General features: G+C 46.4%; 1 protein-coding gene across 5 annotated transcripts in view; it reads right to left on the bottom strand.

Annotated features, from left to right (window-relative positions):
- Positions 1-18,878, bottom strand: part of LOC142923697 (serine/threonine-protein kinase SBK1-like) — a 50,079-nt gene extending 31,201 nt beyond the window's left edge. For 2 of the 5 annotated variants that reach the window (XM_076064662.1, XM_076064661.1), the window contains exon 1: positions 556-4,632. The gene's annotated coding sequence lies outside the window, so the exon portion shown is untranslated. Of the gene's footprint in view, positions 1-555; positions 4,633-17,549; positions 17,837-18,714 lie in introns of those variants that run through there. The other 3 variants (XM_076064659.1, XM_076064658.1, XM_076064663.1) reach the window with 3 other exon arrangements.
- Between the last annotated feature and the right edge of the window lie 409 nt (positions 18,879-19,287).

The following is a 19,287-nucleotide window of genomic DNA, read 5'->3' as shown; positions in this document are numbered from 1 at the left end:
AGGTACTCATTTGAGGCTGAGTCGACCTAGGGGAGGCCCGGGACCGGTTCAGATAATCGTCACCGGTGTTGGCCGTGAGCGGGAATCGAACCCGGGTCGCCAGGTTCATAGCGCAGCGCGCTAACCGCTACACTATCGCTCCCCACTATATACACACACCCCCATACACACACCCACCCACATTGCACACACACCCATACACACACCCATATACACACTAAACAAACACACACATTGCACAAACGTACACACACGAAACAAACACCGACACACAATGCACACACCTATACACAAGCACACACATTGAACACACACCCATGCATGCACACACCCACCCACATTGCACACATACTACACAGCCACACACATTGCACACACAATACACAATCACCCACACACAATGCACACACGCACCCATACAAACACCCACACATATTGCACACACCCATACACACTACACAAACAGCCACACACACATTGCACATACACACGTATACACACTACACAAACAGCCACACATCATTACACAAACCCACACACACACACTATACAAACCGCAGTCCTGGCTCCCTGTTGCCCTCCGCTTCTCCCCCTCCCTCCACTCTCCGCCTCCTATTGTTCAGGCTCGGCATCAGAATCGCGTATCCGATTTCGAGGTTTATTCGAATGAAACTCGATTCCGATTTACCTGCGTCGCATGCTCTGGGTCTCCAAAGTGACCTTTCATTTTACTCTCTCGCCAACGAATTAGAAGCGGGACAAAGCCAATCATCACCTGTTACAACATTGCCGTGCAGGAGAGAAACTACCTATTTCAGGCACAATTTCAGCCACCTATTTCAGCAACATCTTTCAGCCACCACTTTCAACCACCTCTTTCAGCCACCTATTTCAATTAGCTATTTTAGCCACCTATTTCAGTCATCTTTTTAACTACCTATTTCAGCCACCGATTACTGCAACCTATTATAGTCACATCTTGCAGCCACCTTTTCAGCCACCTATTTCAGCCACCCATTTCAGCCACCTCTTGCAGCCACCTATTTCAATTAGCTATTTTAGCCACCTATTTCAGTCACCTTTTTTTAACTACCTATTTCAGCCACCGATTACAGCAACCTATTACAGCCACCTCTTACAGCCACCTCTTGCAGCCACCTCTTTCAGCCATCTATTTGAGCCACCTATTTGAGCCACCTCTTTCAGCCACCACTATCAACCACCTATTTCAACCACCTATTTCAGCCATCTCTTGCAGCCACCTATTTGAGCCACCTATTTCTATATTGATTTGAAGCTTTCGTGACTGCAGGAATCCATACTCTTTGGCTCTTTCGGTAAGGTCAGGCAGGTATAAAATAAAATAAATCACGTTTCGGGCACAACACAAGCATCTGTCATCAGGTGGGAAAGCATGGTCTGCTGCTGAGGCAGACTTTAAAAAGGTTTGAAATGGGTGTAGCCCAAGGGCCATAAAGAAGTGGCCGGGGATAGTGATGTTAATGTGAGAAATTAGCATGTAACTGTAAGATAGGAGAGAGGCCTCCTCGACAAGGGCGCGGAAGTGGCTATGTTAATGTGAGAGATTAGCATGTTAATGTGAAATCGAAGAGTGGTGCAATCCAAAGGCATGAGTGCAACCCAACGGGTGCAATCCAAAGGGCATGTGAGTATGAAAGTGCAATCCAAAGGCATGAGAGTGCAATGCAAAGGACATGTGAGCATGAGAGATCTAAGAGAGGCATAGAGAGAGACACAGAGAGTCGGAAATAACAGCTGACAGACAGGTAGGATGGAAACCTCACAGTCAGTTGACTTTAGCTGGTTAATATCGTCCTTCCAATGATTGCTCAGTTTGTTCCCATCCAATCGGTTGAAGTTGTGTCTGTGTTTATATTTCTGGATGGCTTCATGAACAAATCTCTGAAGGTAGCCGGTAGATTTGCAGAGTGCTTCAGTCTTGGAAAAATCAGTTCCGTGTGAACCCACAGCATTAAAACAATGATCAGCAATGGCAGAGGTATTGGTCCTACCGTGTTTCAGATCTGCCTTGTGTTCACGAACACGGTCCGAGACATGTCGTTTCGTTCCCCCAATATAACTGCTGCCACAGCCACAACTCACTTTGTAGACACCAGGGTATTGCATGTCAGGAATCACGTCCTTCACAGATGGGATAAAATCACGGATTTTGTGTACAGTGTTGAATCGAACCTGGATCTTGTGTTTGTTCAAGATTTTGGAAATCATTTTGGTAACACCTGCAATGTATGGCAAGGTGATAGGTTCTTTGAACCTATCTATGTGACTTTACCGAAAGACCCAAGAATATGTATGTTGAACTTCTGTCGCACTGTACGTAGCCAACCGTGCTAATTGGAGGTGCGGGGGACAACAAACTAAATACAAAAGGCTGTTCTAAAGTAATTAGTTTTCAATTCAAATGATTTAAAGTGCATAGCTTCAGTGGCTTCCTAATATTGGAAGGAAGAGTGTTCCAGATGGCCGCAGAAGCGCTTCGGAAACCACGCGATGCGGTGACCGTCTGTTTGACAGTGAGCCAAAAGCCGCCACTGTGAGGGTGATCAAAGTTTACGTGATGATGGTTTATGCTTCTTGACAAGATCAGCCAGGTGGGACAGACACGTGAAGGAGCTGCTTAAAAGTGTTTTACTGCATTGAGTTGGTGAGCATCGCATGAGGACCTCACATCCAACGGCACTCATGGAGGACCCCCAACTTCAAAAAATCTGAAAGTACGCCAGTTATTGGTCCAAGCTATGTGGACTCGACCGATGTGATGCTGAATGTTGAAAATCGATACGGTGTCAACATGTTTTAATAAACCAATGGCTGCTCTGAAATTATTCACTCCCCCAGGAGGTCACATGGCTGATGTGATAAATATAATTTTTTTTTAAGGGACAGATATACAGATCGGTTAAAGAAAATCAGGGTCTGAATAGTTATTTATACTGGATGAATCTGATAAGCTATAAAGCTCTTCTTAACAGATGTCCAGTAGGGGCAGGTCTGAACGTGACACCAAACAATACAATCACATGATAGAAGTGCAAAATACAAGAAAGTTAAAAAATCACCCAAAACATACAAATAAAACTAAGCCATTCCCATCCTACGAGGCAAAGCCCACTGAAGGTATTAACTTATTACAACGACCTCTTGCAGCCACATATTTCAACCACCCATTTCAGACACCTCTGTCAGCCACCTGTTTCAGCCACCTATTTCAGCCACCTCTTTCAACAATCTATTTCAGCTACTTCTTTCATACTCTTTGGTTCTTTCGGTTAAGTCACGTAGGTAAAAAAATATAAATGAAAAAAAATAATAAATAATTTGTTACTACTTCTTTCAGCCACTACTTTCAACCACCTATTTAAGCCACCTCTTTCAGCCACCTCTTTCAGCCACCTCATTCCACCACCTATATCAGCCACTTATTTCAGCCACCTCTTACAACCACCTATATCTGCCAACAATTTCAACCACCTCTTTCAGCCACCTCTGTCAGCAACCTCTGTCGGCCACCTCTGTCGGCCACCTCTGTCGGCCACCTCTGTCAGCCGCCTCTGTCAGCCGCCTCTGTCAGCCGCCTCTGTCAGCCGCCTCTGTCAGCCGCCTCTGTCAGCCGCCTCTGTCAGCCACCTCTTGTAACCACCTCTTATAACCACCTCTTATAACCACCTCTTGCAGCCACATCTTGCAGCCACCTCTTGCAGCCACCAATTATCAGCCACGTCTTTCAACCACCTATTTCAGCCACCATTTGCAGCCACCTATTTCAGCCACCTCTTTCAAGCACCAATTTCAGCCACCATTTGCAGCCACCTATATCAGCCACCTATTTCAGCCACGTATTGCAGCCACCTCTTTCAGCTACTTGTTTTAGCCACCTCTTGCAGCAACCTCATTCCACCACCTATATCAGCCACCTATTTCAGCCACCTCTGTCAGCCACCTCTGCCAGCCACCTCTGCCAGCCACCTCCGGCAGCCACCTCTTGCAGCCACCTCTTTCAACCACCTCTTTCAGCCACCTCATTCCACCACCTATTTCAGCCACCTCTTGCAGCCACCAATTATCAGCCACTTATATCAACCACCTATTTCAACCACCAATTTCAGCCACCATTTGCAGCCACCTATTTCAACCACCTCTTGCAGCCACCAATTATCAGCCACTTATGTCAACCACCTATTTCAACCATCAGTTTCAACCATCACTTTCAACCACCACTTTCATCCACCTATTCAACCGCCTATTTCAGGCGCCTCTTTCAGTCACCTCGTTCCGCCACCTATTTCAGCCACATATTTCAGACCCCTCTTTCCACCACCTCTTTCACCAAACCTCTTTCAGCAAACCTCTTTCAGACACCTCTTTCAGCCACCTCTTTCAGCCACATATTTCCACAACCTATTTCAGCCACCTATTTCAGCCACGTCTTTCTGCCACCTTTTTCAGCCACCACTTTCAACCACCTCTTTCCACCACCTCTTTCCACCACCTCTTTCAGCAAACCTCTTTCAGCAAAGCTCTTTCAGCCACCTCTTTCAGCCACCTATTTCCACAACCTATTTCATCCACCTATTTCCATCACCTATTTCAGCCACCTCTGTCAGCCACCTCTGTCAGCCATCCCTGTCAGCCACCTGTCAGCCACCTGTCAGCCACTCCTGTCAGCCATTCCTGTCAGTCACCTGTCAGCCACCTGTCAGCCACCTGTCAGCCACCTCTGTCAGCCATCTCTGTCAGCCACATATTTCAGCCACTTATTTCCACAACCTATTTCAGCCACCTATTTCAGCCACTTCTTTCAACCACCTCTTTCAGCCACCTCTTTCAGCCACCTATTTCAGCCATCTCTTTCCGCCACCTATTTCAGCAAACCTTTTTCAGAAAACCTCTTTCAGCTACATATTTCAGCCACCTATTTCCACCACATATTCAGCCACTTCTTTCAACTAACTCTTTCAGCCACCACTTTCAACCACCTATTTCAGCCACCTATTTCAGCCACCTATTTCAGCCACCTATTTCAGCCACCTATTTCAACCACCTCTTTCTGCCACCTCTTTCCGACACATATTTCTACCGCCTATTTCAGCTGCCTATTTCAGCCACCTATTTTAGTCATCTATTTCAGCCACTTATTTCAGCCACCTCTTTCAGCGACCACTTTCAACCACCTATTTCAGGCACCTCTTTCCACCACCTCTTTCAGCAAACCTCGTTCAGCCACCTCTTTCAGCCACCTCTTTCAACCACCTATTTCAGCTACCTATTTCAGCCACCTATTTCAGCCACATATTTCAGCCACCTCTTTCAGCCACCTCTTTCAGCCACCACTTTCAGCGACCTATTTCAGACACCTATTTCAGTTACCTATTTCAACCACCTATTTCAGCCACCTATGTCAGCCACCACTTTCAACCACCTCCTATTTGAACTATTTTATTGATCTATTTCAGCCACCTATTTCAACTACCTATTTCAGCCACCTATTTCAGCCACCTATTTCAGCCACCTATTTCAGCCACCTATTTCAGCCACCTATTTCAGCCACCTCTTGCAACCACGTCCTTCAACCATCTATTTCATTTACCTTTTTCAGCCACCTATTTCCGCCACCTCTTTCAGCCACCTTTTTCAGCCACGTCTTTCAACCACCACTTTCAACCACCTATTTCAGGCACCTCTTTCAGTCACCTCTTTCCACCACCTATTTCAGCCACCTCTTTCAGCCACATATTTCAGCCACCTCTTTCAGCCACCACTTTCAACCACCTATTTCAGGCACCTATTTCAACTACCTATTTCAGCCACGTATTTCAGCCACCTCTTTCTGACACATTTCTACCGACTTTTTCAGCCGCCTATTTCAGCCACCTATTTTAGTCATCTATTCAGCCACCTATTTCAGCCACCTATTTCAGCCACCTGTTTCAACCACCTATTTCAGCCACCTATTTCAGTCACCTCTTTCAACCACCCCTTTCAGCCATCTATTTCAGCCACCTATTTCAACCACCTTTTTCAGCCACCTATTTCAGCCACCTATTTCAACCACCTATTTCAACCACCTATTTCTGCCACCTCTTTCAGCCACCTCTTTTAGCCACCTTTTTCAGCCACCTATTTCAGCCACTTATTTCAGCCACCTATGTCAGCCACCTATTTCAGACAGTTCTTTCAGTCACCTATTTCAGCCACGTATTTCAGCCACCTATGTCAGCCACCTATTTCAGCGACTTCTTGCAGCCACTTTTTTTCTGCCGCATATTTCAGCCACCTATTTCTGCCACCTATTTCCGACACATTTTCTACCGCCTATTTCAGCCGCCTATTTCAGCCACCTATTTCAGTCATCTATTTCAGCCACTTAGATCAGCCACCTATGTCAGCCACTTCTTTCAGCCACCTCTTTCAGCCACCTATTTCAGCCACCACTTTCAACCACCTTCTATTTTATTGATCTATTTCAGCCACCTATTTCAACTACCTATTTCAGCCACGTATTTCAGCCACCTCTTTCTGACACATATTTCTACCGCCTATTTCAGCCGCCTATTTCAGGCGCCTATTTCAAACGCCTATTTCAGCCACCTATTTCAGCCACTTCTTGCAGCGACCTTTTTCTGCCGCATATTTCAGCCACCTATTTCTGCCACCTCTTTCCGACATATTTCTACCGCCTATTTCAGCCGCATATTTCAGCCACCTATTTCAGCCACCTATTTCTACGACCTCTTTCCGACATATTTCAGCCACCTATTTCAGCCACCTATTTCAGCCACCTATTTCAATCACCTCTTTCAGCCACCTATTCAGCCATCACTTTCAACCACCTATTTCAGCCACGTCTTTTCACCACCTTTTTCAGCCACCACTTTCAACCACCTCTTTCAACCACGTCTTTCAGCCACCTCTTTCAACCACCTATTTCAGCCACATATTTCAGCCACTTCTTGCAGCCACCTTTTTTGCCACATATTTCAGCCACCTATTTCTGCCACCTCTTTCCGACATATTTCTACCACCTATTTCAGACAAATACTTCAGCCACCTATTTCAGCCACCTATTTCAGCTACCTATTTCAGCCACCTATTTCAACCACCTCTTTCTGCCACCTCTTTCCGACACATATTTCTTTCGCCTATTTCAGCTGCCTATTTCAGCCACCTCTTTCAGCCACCACTTTCAACCACCTATTTCAGGCACCTATTTCAGCAAACCTCGTTCAGCCACCTCTTTCAGCCACCTCTTTCAACCACCTATTTCAGCTATTTCAGCCACCTATTTCAGCCACATATTTCAGCCACCTCTTTCAGCCACCTCTTTCAGCCACCACTTTCAACCACCTATTTCAGGCACCTATTTCAGGCACCTCTTTCCACCACCTATTTCAGCCACTTATTTCAGTCACCTATTTCAGCCACCTATTTCAACCACATATTTCAGCCACCTATGTCAGCCACTTCTTTCAGCCACCTATTTCAGCCACCACTTTCAACCACCTCCTATTTGAACTATTTTATTGATCTATTTCAGCCACCTATTTCAACTACCTATTTCAGCCACCTATTTCAGCCACCTATTTCAGCCACCTCTTGCAACCACGTCCTTCAACCATCTATTTCATTTACCTTTTTCAGCCACCTATTTCCGCCACCTCTTTCAGCCACGTCTTTCAACCACCACTTTCAACCACCTATTTCAGGCACCTATTTCAGGCACCTCTTTCCACCACCTCTTTCCACCACCTATTTCAGACACCTATTTCAGCCACCTCTTTCAGCCACATATTTCAGCCACCTCTTTCAGCCACCACTTTCAACCACCTATTTCAGGCACCTATTTCAACTACCTATTTCAGCCACGTATATTTCAGCCACCTCGTTCTGACACATATTTCTACCGCCTTTTTCAGCCGCCTATTTCAGCCACCTATTTTAGTCATCTATTTCAGCCACCTATTTCAACCACCTATTTCAGCCACCTGTTTCAACCACCTATTTCAGCCACCTATTTCAGTCACCTCTTTCAACCACCACTTTCAGCCACCTATTTCAGCCACCTATTTCAGCCACCCATTTCAACCACCAATTTCAGCCACCTATTTCAACCACCTATTTCAGCCGCCTATTTCAGCCACCTATTTCAGCTACCTATGGCAGCCACTTCTTTCAGCCACCTCTTTCAGCCAGCTATTTCAGCCACCACTTTCAACCACCTCCTATTTTATCTATTTCATTGATATATTTCAGCCACCTATTTCAACTACCTATTTCAACCACCTATTTCAGCCACCTATTTCAGCCACCTATTTCAACGACGTATTTCAGCCACCTCTTGCAACCACGTCCTTCAACCATCTATTTCAGTTACCTTTTTCAGCCGCCACTTTCAACCACCTCTTTCAACCACCTTTTTCAGCCACCTATTTCAGCCACCTATTTCAGCCACCTATTTCAGCCACCCATTTCAACCACCTATTTCAACCACCTATTTCAACCACCTATTTCTGCCACCTCTTTTCAGCCACCTCTTTCAGCCACCTATTTCAGCCACGTCTTGCAGCCACGTCTTTCCGCCACCTTTTTCAGCCACCACTTTCAACCACCTATTTCAGCCCCCTCTTTCAGACACCTCTTTCCACCACCTCTTTCAGCAAACCTCTTTCAGCAAACCTCTTTCAGCCACCTATTCAGCCACCACTTTCACCCTCCTATTTTAACTATTTCAGTGACCTATTTCAGCCACCTCTTTCAGCCACTTCTTTCAACTACCTCTTTCAATTACCTCTTTCAGCCACCTCTTTCAGCCACCTCTTTCAGCCACCTATTTCAGCCACCTATTTCAGCCACCTATTTCAACCACCTATTTCAAGGTACAATACTCACAATTCAGTTATCGTGCGTGCCAGTTCGCAAAATATCCTGGTGTTCAGTAACAAACACCAGTAGTAGCGCTACTAGGTGGCTGAAATAGGTGGCTACATTTTTATTAGCTTTATTTTTTATATTTGTCTATCGACGTGACTTTCCCGAAAGAATCAAAGAATTTGAGCCACCTATTTGAGCCACCTATTTCAGCTGCTTTTTTCAACTACCTATTTCAACGCACTATTACGTCGGGGGGGGGGGGGGCGGGGGGGCTATGCAAGATCCGATTGTGGCCCCCGAATCACTTTTACCGCAATAGCTAGATATATTTTTAACCAGTATACAATATGTAGGCTATAACTATAAATATTACAAGTTGGGGCATTGAACCTCCCTGCGTGCTGCCCGCTTGGGTGGAAAGAAAAGGTGCAGTACGCCAAATAGAAAATAGTTGCTTTTCCCAACAATGTAACAAAACGATAGACGAAATATAAGCAGCTGTAGCATAGAAAGTCTGACGTATTTAGCAGTATAACATAGAAATCAGCATCGCAGTACTACACATCAGTAAATAGCATGACATGAGCAAACAAAACTATTTAATGGCATTGCAGAAAGAAGCTAGAATAAGTCAACATTATAGAGCAGCAGTACGCACATTTAAGTAAAGAAGCAGGCTACAGTCTAGGTTATAGACTGGCAGTACACTGACCGAGGTAAAGAGGCAGGGAAACAGTCCACATTATAGACTGCCAGTACACTGGCACGGCTTCATAAAAATGTATACAGTCTACATAAGAGATTGCCAGTACAGTAACCAGGCAACAATGGACAGTATAGACTGGCAGTACACCGAGTGCGATCAAGAAGCAGGCTGCAATGTAGATCAGTGGAAGTGTTGTACTTTAAAAGTGTAATAGTACAAATGTATTTAGTAGTAACATTAAAGATTGCATGGCAATTGGTCTATGTACGTGACAGTAACGAAAGAAGCAATGTGCGTGACGTTAGGGAAAGTTGGAAATAAGAAAGTAAATGAATGCGTTAAAAAAGTGAATTAATAAAGTACATTGACAACGTTGTTGCTGGCATGTTGGTTTGTAATTTGTCCAGCGAATGCGAAATTGAGATAGTTATTTAATTAATGGTGATGCATTGCAATATAATTTGCGGAAACGTTAATAAACACCGTGTAAAGAATAAATACATTTGAGTCCCCGGTGTCGATGTTTACTGCACATTGCAGCAGGTTATCATTTGAAACTGAGCCGACCTAATGGAAAGTTTGTGAGGCAAAAGAGACAATGGCTGTACTTTGTTGTCCAGCAAACTGAAATATAACAGTTAAGTATGCAGGGGAAGAAAGCGTGTTACATAGTGTATATCTGCTGTAATGAAACATCTTGTTTGAACTATTAGTGGTGAGCGAATGTGAAAAATAAATGTAAACAAATAATAATTCTAGATTTGAAGCTTTCGTGACTGCAAGGATTCATACTCTTTGGTTTTTTCGGTAAAGTCACGTAGGTTAAACAAAATTAACATAAAAGAAAAGAAAACAACTACAGTGAGGGAAAAAAGTATTTGATCCCCTGCTGATTTTGTAAGTTCGTCCACTGACAAAGAAATGATCGGTCTATAATTTTTATGGTAGGTTTATTAACAGTGAGAGACATAATAACAACAATAAAATCTAGAAAAACGCATGTCAAAAATGTTATAAATTGATTTGCATTGTAATGAGTGAAATAAGTATTTGACCCCTCTGCAAAACTTGACTTAGTACTTGGTGGCAAAACTCTTGTTGGCAATCACAGAGGTCAGGCGTTTCTTGTAGGCCACCAGGTTTGCACACATCTCAGGAGGGATCTTCTTTGGTTCTTTCGGTAAAGTCACGTAGAATGAGAATAAAATAATTTTAATGGTAGGTTTATTAACAGTGAGAGACACTTGACTCTCACTGAAAGAACCAAAGAAGATGCATCCTTGCAGTCACGAAAGCTTTAAATCGAAAAATCTCAGGAGGGATTTGTCCCACTCCTCTTTGCAGATCTTCTCCAAGTCATTAAGGTTTCGAGGCTGACGTTTGGCAACTCGAACCTTCAGCTCCCTCCACAGATTGTCTATGGGATTAAGGTCTGGAGACTGGCTAGGCCACTCCAGGACCTTAATGTGCTTCTTCTTGAGCCATTCCTTTGTTGCCTTGGCCGTGTGTTTTGGGTCATTGTCATGCTGGAATACCCATCCACGACCCATTTTCAGTGCCCTGGCTGAGGGAAGGAGGTTCTCACCCAAGATTTCACGGTACATGGCCCCGTCCATCGTCCCTTCGATGCGGTGAAGTTGTCCTGTCCCCTTAGCAGAAAAAACACCTCCAAAGCATGTTTCCACCTTCATGTTTGACGGTGGGGATGGTGTTCTTGGGGTCATAGGCAGCATTCCTCCAAACACGGCGAGTTGAGTTGATGCCAAAGAGCTCCATTTTGGTCTCATCTGACCACAACACTTTCACCCAGTTGTCCTCTGAATCATTCAGATGTTCATTGGCAAACTTCAGACGGGCATGTATATGTGCTTTCTTGAGCAGGGGGACCTTGCGGGCGCTGCAGGATTTCAGTTCTTCACGGCGTAGTGTGTTACCAATTGTTTTCTTGGTGACTATGGTCCCAGCTGCCTTGAGATCATTGACAAGATCCTCCCGTGTAGTTCTGGGCCGATTCCTCACCGTTCTCATGATCATTGCAACTCCACGAGGTGAGATCTTGCATGGAGCCCCAGGCCGAGGGAGATTGACAGTTATTTTGTGTTTCTTCCATTTGCGAATAATCGCACCAACTGTTGTCACCTTCTCACCAAGCTGCTTGGCAATGGTCCTGTAGCCCATTCCAGCCTTTTGTAGGTCTATAATCTTGTCCCTGACATCCTTGGAGAGCTCTTTGGTCTTGGCCATGGTGGAGAGTTTGGAATCTGATTGATTGATTGCTTCTGTAGACATGTGTCTTTTATACAGGTAACAAGCTGAGATTAGGAGCACTCCCTTTAAGAGTGTGCTCCTAATCTTAGCTCGTTACTTGTATAAAAGACACCTGGGAGCCAGAAATCTTTCTGATTGAGAGGGGGTCAAATACCTATTTCCCTCATTAAAATGCAAATCATTTTTGACATGCGTTTTTCTGGATTTTTTTGTTTTTATTCTGTCTCTCACTGTTCAAATAAATCTACCATTAAAAATATAGACTGATAATTTCTTCGTCAGTGGGCAAACATACAAAATCAGCAGGGGATCAAATACTTTTTTCCCTCACTCTAAATCAAATCACAACGTTTTGGAGGCAACACAAGCTTCTGTTTTCAGGTGGAACAGTCACAGCAAGATAGCTGCATCATAGCTGCACTTGATGCAGCTATCTTGCTGTGACTGTTCCACCTGAAGACAGAAGCTTGTGTTGCCTCCGAAAAGTAATAATAGTTTGTGACTTAAAGTCGTGCTCACAATAGGAAAGTTTGTGGGCAAGAATACACATTGGGTGGATTTTGTTGTCTTAAGACTTTAGGGAATTAAATGTAATTGGTCTTTATGGTCAAAGACGTTGTACTGTCCCCTGACGATATCCTTGTCAGCTTCGATGTGGTCTCCCTGTTCACCCAGGTCCCGGTACCTGATACCATTGAAATAATTGAAAATTTGGTACATGGACTAGACCCCGATATACCTGCGCTGGTTAGACACTGCCTCACCAATACCTACTTTACTTGGAATGGCACCTTCTACAAACAAAATGAGAGTACCCCCATGGGTTCTCCCTTATCACCAGTGATAGCCAATGTTTTCATGGAGAAATTTGAATCAGACACCATCCAGACTTCCACCCTCAGACCTTCCCTGTGGAAAAGATATGTGGATGACACTTTCGTCATTTGGCCACATGGCCTCCCAGCTTTGAACCTTTTCCTACACCACATCAATTCCAGACATCCCGCCATCAAATTCACCATGGAAGTGGAGAAAGAGGGCAAGCTACCATTCTTAATGTTCTGTTTGAGAGGAGACCTGATGGCTCATTGGGACATTCTGTCTACAGGAAACTCACCCACACAGATTCCTACTTGAAACCTGATTCCCACCACCACCCAGCTCAAAAGAATTCTCTCATCAAAACGTTATACCACAGGGCTCATTGCATTTCGGACCAACACCACCTGACCAGTGACTTAAAACATGTACACCTGGCCCTCAAGAGAAACGGATACTCTGACCGTACCATCCGCCAAGCTGTTTCTCCCTCCATACAGAAACAACCACTTGATACTCCGGTCAAAATCATCACACTACCATATATAGCATGCGTTACTAAAAAGATCTCCAAAATTCTAAACAAACACAAGATCCAGGTCCGGTTCAATACAGTACACAAAATCCGTGACCTGATCCCATCCGTGAAGGATGTCATTCCTGACTTACAGTACCCTGGAGTTTACAAATTGAGCTGCACTTGTGGTGATTGCTATATCGGGGAGACGAAGCGACATGTCTCTGACCGAATTCGCGAGCACAAATCAGATTTGAAACAGGGCAGAACAAATTCTTCTGCCATAGCTAACCACTGTTACAACGCTGTGGGTGATCACGATATAGTGTTCTCCGATACCAAGGTCCTTTGCAAACCCTTAGGTTATCATCAGAGATTTATCCACGAGGCAATTCAGATTTACAAACACAGACACAATTTCAACCGAGAAGATGGTTTCAAATTAAGCAATCATTGGAAAGATGTTCTAAATCATACCAAACATTAAACTAATTTTCAATGGTACAGTATATTCATCCAAGTAGTGATATACCAAACTTTCACAGCAGCTTATTTCCCTTCAAAACAACGTTTGTAAACTCCCCTCCCCCCCGTGCCGGTCCATCACGTTGCTGCACGGTCATTCCCTCGCACACCATCATTTGTACATTTGTATATTCCCCTCCCCCGTGTGGTTACTCTATGAGCATTTTATGCTAATTCCTTTGTCAACGCGTTTTGTTTCCTCCCACACAGCTTAAAAGGACGCGACCTGACTTGACTTTCTTCTTTCCAACGCTGTCCTTGTGACAGCACGGTCCCTTCACCTGATGAAGACCACTTGTGTTGTGGCTGAAACGTAGTGATTTTTTCGTTTTATTTTTTACCTACGTGACTTTACCAAATAGAACCAAAGAGTAAAGATAGATGCATGTTTGAAGGGAGCTCTAAATTCGTGTGTATTAACTCGTTCAGTGTCCGCACAAAAGAGAAATGTCCCTTCACTCCCACCAAATGCGTGTGATTTGGTAGGGGCAGTCCCCCCCCCCCCCCACCGAAGGCGCGTGAGTTGGTATGGTCAAGCACTAGATCTCTAATTAAACAACTTTGAAGTTGACGGACGGGAAAACGAAATAGCGCTGGCTCACCACAGGGCTAATGGCGTGGTACCTGGCTACTTTTTTAAACGAAAACCCCACGTTTCGGGAGCCAAATCCTTCGCAAATGTTTGGTCCGCACACACACAAAGAGACAAAGAATGACGTTTATAGGTAAGGAAAAAGATTTTTAGGTTGCACTGTGTATTGGGTTTAGAGGAAGACAGTCTCAAAGTGATAGTATTAACAACCAAATTTCAAGGTACAATACTCACAATTAAGTTATCGTGTGTGCCAGTTCACAAAATATCCTGGTGTTCAGTAATGCTACGAGATTTAACGCGAGGTATTTTTTGGAAATATATTTTTTCCATTCGTAACTATGTTTGTTTGGCATTCATGGTTAATTGTTGAAATTATTTTCTAATGTTCCTTAACATTTTGTTACTCGTTTATCTGTTGATTCGAGGGCCACCATGTGGCGACTGGGCCCCTATGCATTGCATAATGCTGCCACATACCCCCCGTAGCTGTCTTCCACGTTAAACTACAGCACGCTCATTGAATTCCTCCAGGTTAACTATTCTGATTCTGAAAAAACCCCAAAAGTATGAGCCACACAAGCCATCATGCTTGGGAGTGTATCGTTTTAACAGCATTGGTTAAATGAGCAAGCAATCTCTGGACCGGTTTCGCTATTCCTGCATCACATCGACAGTCATCTTGCTTGAACCGATTGCTGTGTTGAACTGTCTCAGATGTTTTTAAGTTTGCAAGCCCGACTTCTCTGTTAAATACGAGTCCTATCTCAAACGCAAAAACACTGCCAATACCCAACACGGAAGAATCATTACGCGTCACTGTGGAGAATATAAGCAACAAAATAAACAGCCTCCTTCCCATACCTGTTCGCACATATTGGGTTCAAGCACGCCTGCCTTCTGCTGATGAGACACTGCATGTTTGAAACTGGTTCCAAAGCACTGCTTGTATTTTTTAAAGCGATGCTGCTGAAATCAGGCACTCGCAGGCCGATGGGATGTGTGTAAGACGTGCGAGCCTTTCCCCTACGCTGAACTGCCGATGTGCAATGAATGGGCAGGTAATTGGTGGCGTCGAGACGCAGGGGCGACATCTGTCATCCCAGCGTCCACGGCGTAACCTTCAGCTGCATGACGTCATCGAGACGTCCCATCAACATCATCGTAACCGCATGCGATGCTGCACACGGGCGACTCATCTAGCACGGGGTTGTTAAACATCGCTTTTTTAACATTACCGGTATCGGCACACACAAAAAAATGTTTGCTATAAGATACAGTGAACAAAGACCCCAAGTATAGCCTTAACAGACAATTGGGGCAAGTGCTGCTAGCGAGCAACCTACGAAGGTCAGAACGCCCGGCCGCCTTTGTCTTCCTAGTGGCGATGTTTACACACCGCACCAGGTACTCATTTGAGGCTGAATCGACCTCGGGGAGGCCCATGACCGGTTCAGATAATCGCATACACACAGCGAACAAGGTAAATGACGTGCGCACAATTAGAATTGTAAAAAAAAATGTGCATTACCGTGTAACTGCAGGACAAAGCGGTAAAGATAAAACGGTTTGTCACAAATATAAACGTAACGCGTCATTAGCTTCATAACCGGAGACACGAAGGAAGCTCCCGCAGAGGGGGCCCGGGCGTGCAGTCCTCAGAGATCGCAGGGTTCCACCCCGTCTCCCGGCGCGGCAGTTCGTGTAAACGGTGGGGTAAAGCGTGGGCAAACGCCCATCTCTTTCCAAGCAAGACGTCTTGCTCCATCGTGTGAAAGAGGAGGCCAAGATTCGACTCTCGCTACCAGGGGGCTGCCGCCTCCCCTCTCGTTGGGGCTCTCTGCCAACAGTGGGGTCCCCGTGAGCGAGCGAGCGGGCGGGTTGTTTGTAAGGGGGGGCGCAGCTGGTGCTGCGCCTTTAGCTAAGCCACTGAAAAGCCGACGGGCTCGGTAGGAGGGATCGCGTCGGTTTTGCGAGGTTCGTTCCTGTATCTCGGAGGGGGGGGGGTATTTTCCCGGATGAAAGATGTTTGAATACAAAACAATACAAATATGGTACTAATGTGCACAGATATGAACGGTGACATTGCATCGGGCGTTCAACTCCCGTGTGCGTGACAAATTATAGGCAGCAAGGCAAGCAAAGAAAACGATGCGCACAATACGGAAACAAATGCTGCCAGTACCACACCTTTCCCGTACGTATTTGTCTCTCCAGGTGGCGGCCGTATAGCCTTAGACTGCTGGAGCAAGTGCTACGCCCGGCCGCCTTTGTCTCTCCAGTGCCGATGTTATTCACACACACACAGCACACACCGGGTTCTCATTTTAAAGCAAGAGTCGACGCAGGCGAGCCCCGTAACCGGTTTCTATGTTCAACACCGATGTTAGCTGCGAGCAGAAATCGAACTCAGATGGCCGGATTCGGTGGCGCAGTGCGCTAACTGCTGCGCCACCGCTCACGATAGATACACACCACACACAAGCCAAAGGCCACCAATATAGCTTTGAATAGGCTGCTTGGGTAAGTGTTGTTAGCGAGTAAGCGGCTGTGAAGGCCGGAACAGCACACGAGGGGGTGAGTGGCCAGCACCATGCCCGGCCGCCTTTGTCTTCCCAATTCTGATGGGGTTTTTTTTACACACCGCACGCGGTTGCACCCGAGTCAAGCGCCGCATGGCTCACAGGGCTATACCGAATAAATTAAACTGAGGAACTATATGTAAAGGCTGAGTCGATCTAGGTGAGGTCCTGAACCGTTTCAAATATTCGCCATTCCTTTCCTGTAAACATCTGGTAGTTTAGCAAACTTTGGTTCAAGCAAAGCTGTCGGTGAGACACTGCACTTTGAACCTGGTAACAGAACTGGCTTGCGTTGAGCTACTAATACTGCTGATATGATTGACTTTCCGAAGACCGCGTGGCTAATGGGATGTGTAAAAATAATGCTTGTCAATTTTGACATTCAGTGTCTCATTAGCAGTGAGGTTTGATTGACCCAATGCTGCTGGTCCAAGCGCTACGAACCCAGCGACCCCGGGTTCGATTCCCAGCTCACGGTCAATACAAGTGACGAACCGGTCCGAGGCCTCCCCCTGGGTCGACTCGGGCTCAAATGGGTACCCGGTGCGATGCGCAAACATCGCCACTGGGGGAGACAAAGGCGGTCGGGCGTGGATGCTGACCATACTCGACCCCCCCCACCCACGTTACCTTACAGCCAGTGCTGATACTCGCTAACAATGCTTGCCCCAACAGTCTGTTAAGGCGATACGACGGGGGTGAGGTGGGATCTTTGTCTTGTGTGCGGCGACGATGATGATGAGGGCTGGACGTGCCATCGCCGATTCTGCTGCTATGCTGTGCATCAGGGATGCAGGGCGCAGCGAATGAACGGACGGGCGAAGGGAGCGAGAGAGACAGAGAGACAGCGGGAGAGAGACAGAGCGAGACAGAGAGACAGAGAGAGACAGAGGGAGAGAGAGAGACAGAGAGCGAGACAGAGAGACAGAGAGAGAGGGAGAGAGACAGAGGGAGAGAGACAGAGGGAGAGAGACAGCGAGAGAGGGAGAGCGAGAGAGGGAGAGAGACAGAGAGCGAGAGAGACAGAGAGCGAGACAGAGAGACAGAGCGAGAGGGAGAGAGACAGAGCGAGAGAGGGAGAGAGACAGAGGGAGAGAGACAGAGGGAGAGAGACATAGAGCGAGAGAGACAGAGCGAGAGAGGGAGAGAGACAGAGAGCGAGAGAGGGAGAGAGACAGAGAGCGAGAGAGACAGAGCGAGAGGGGGAGAGAGCGAGAGAGGGAATTCTGCCGCATTCTCCTCGACAGCGAGCAACGGACACAACAACAGATCTGCACGGCGCGAATGGTGAAGATGTTGACATGTTGTGTTGTTTATCCCTGTCCCACCCACACGGCCATTCCTATTAAAGCTGACACTGCACACGGAGGAGCGAGTTTGGTCAGCACCACGCCCGGCAGCCTTTGTCTCCCCCCAATGGCTATGCTTACAGACTGGACCAGGTTACTCGCGCAGTGCAGCGATGACCGCTCGGTCCCCACAAGACAAAGACCCCCCGTGTAGCCTTAAGAGACTGTAGGGGCAAGTGCTGTTAGCGAGCACCTATTAAGGCCGGCAAGGGCACACGAGGGGGTGGGTGGCCAACACCACGCCCGACCGCTTTTGTCTACCCCAGTGGCGACGTTTGACACAATTGAGGCCGAGTCGACCTAGGGGAGAGCCCAGGTTACCGATTCAGATAATCGTCACCGGTGTTGGCCGTGAACCGGGAATCGAACTCGGTGACCGCCGGGTTTGTAGCGCAGCGCGCTAACAACTACACTACCGCTCCCCACACTCACCCTCACTCACTCACCCTCACTCACCCACAGACCCCCCCGGGGATCTGGTTCAGGGTCGGAAGCAGCGGGAGCTCCGGGCAGGCGCCGCGCTCATTGCCTCCGGTGGGTCTCGCTCGCGCTCCGCTGTGTCTGTGAAGCTGCTGCAACAGCAGCAGCCAGGGAGGAGGGGTGTGGAGGAGGGATGGGGGTGCGTGAGCAAGGGGGGTGATGGACGAGGAGGAGGGAGCGGTGATCGTCACGGGGCCAATGGCAGGAGGCGAGGGGACGCGTGGGGTCATCCAGGCGATTTAAAGGGGATGAGAGGGGGAGGCGAAAACGCAGGTGCAGCAAGACAACCCGGTTACACACTACACACACACAATACTATACAACACAGTAGACTACACACACAATACTATACAACACAGTACACTACACACACAATAATATACAACACAGTACACCACACACACAATACAACAGTACACTACACACACAATACTATACAACACAGTACACTACACACAATAATATACAACAGTACACCGCATACACAATACAACACAGTACACTACACACACAATACTATACAACACAGTACACTACAC

The sequence above is a fragment of the Petromyzon marinus genome, unplaced genomic scaffold (assembly GCF_048934315.1).
Source record: "Petromyzon marinus isolate PM22_M1 ecotype Great Lakes invasive population unplaced genomic scaffold, UKy_Petmar_22M1.pri1.0 PM_Scaffold_58, whole genome shotgun sequence".
Lineage (NCBI taxonomy): Eukaryota > Metazoa > Chordata > Hyperoartia > Petromyzontiformes > Petromyzontidae > Petromyzon > Petromyzon marinus.
This window is presented reverse-complemented; position numbering and strand designations above follow the sequence as displayed.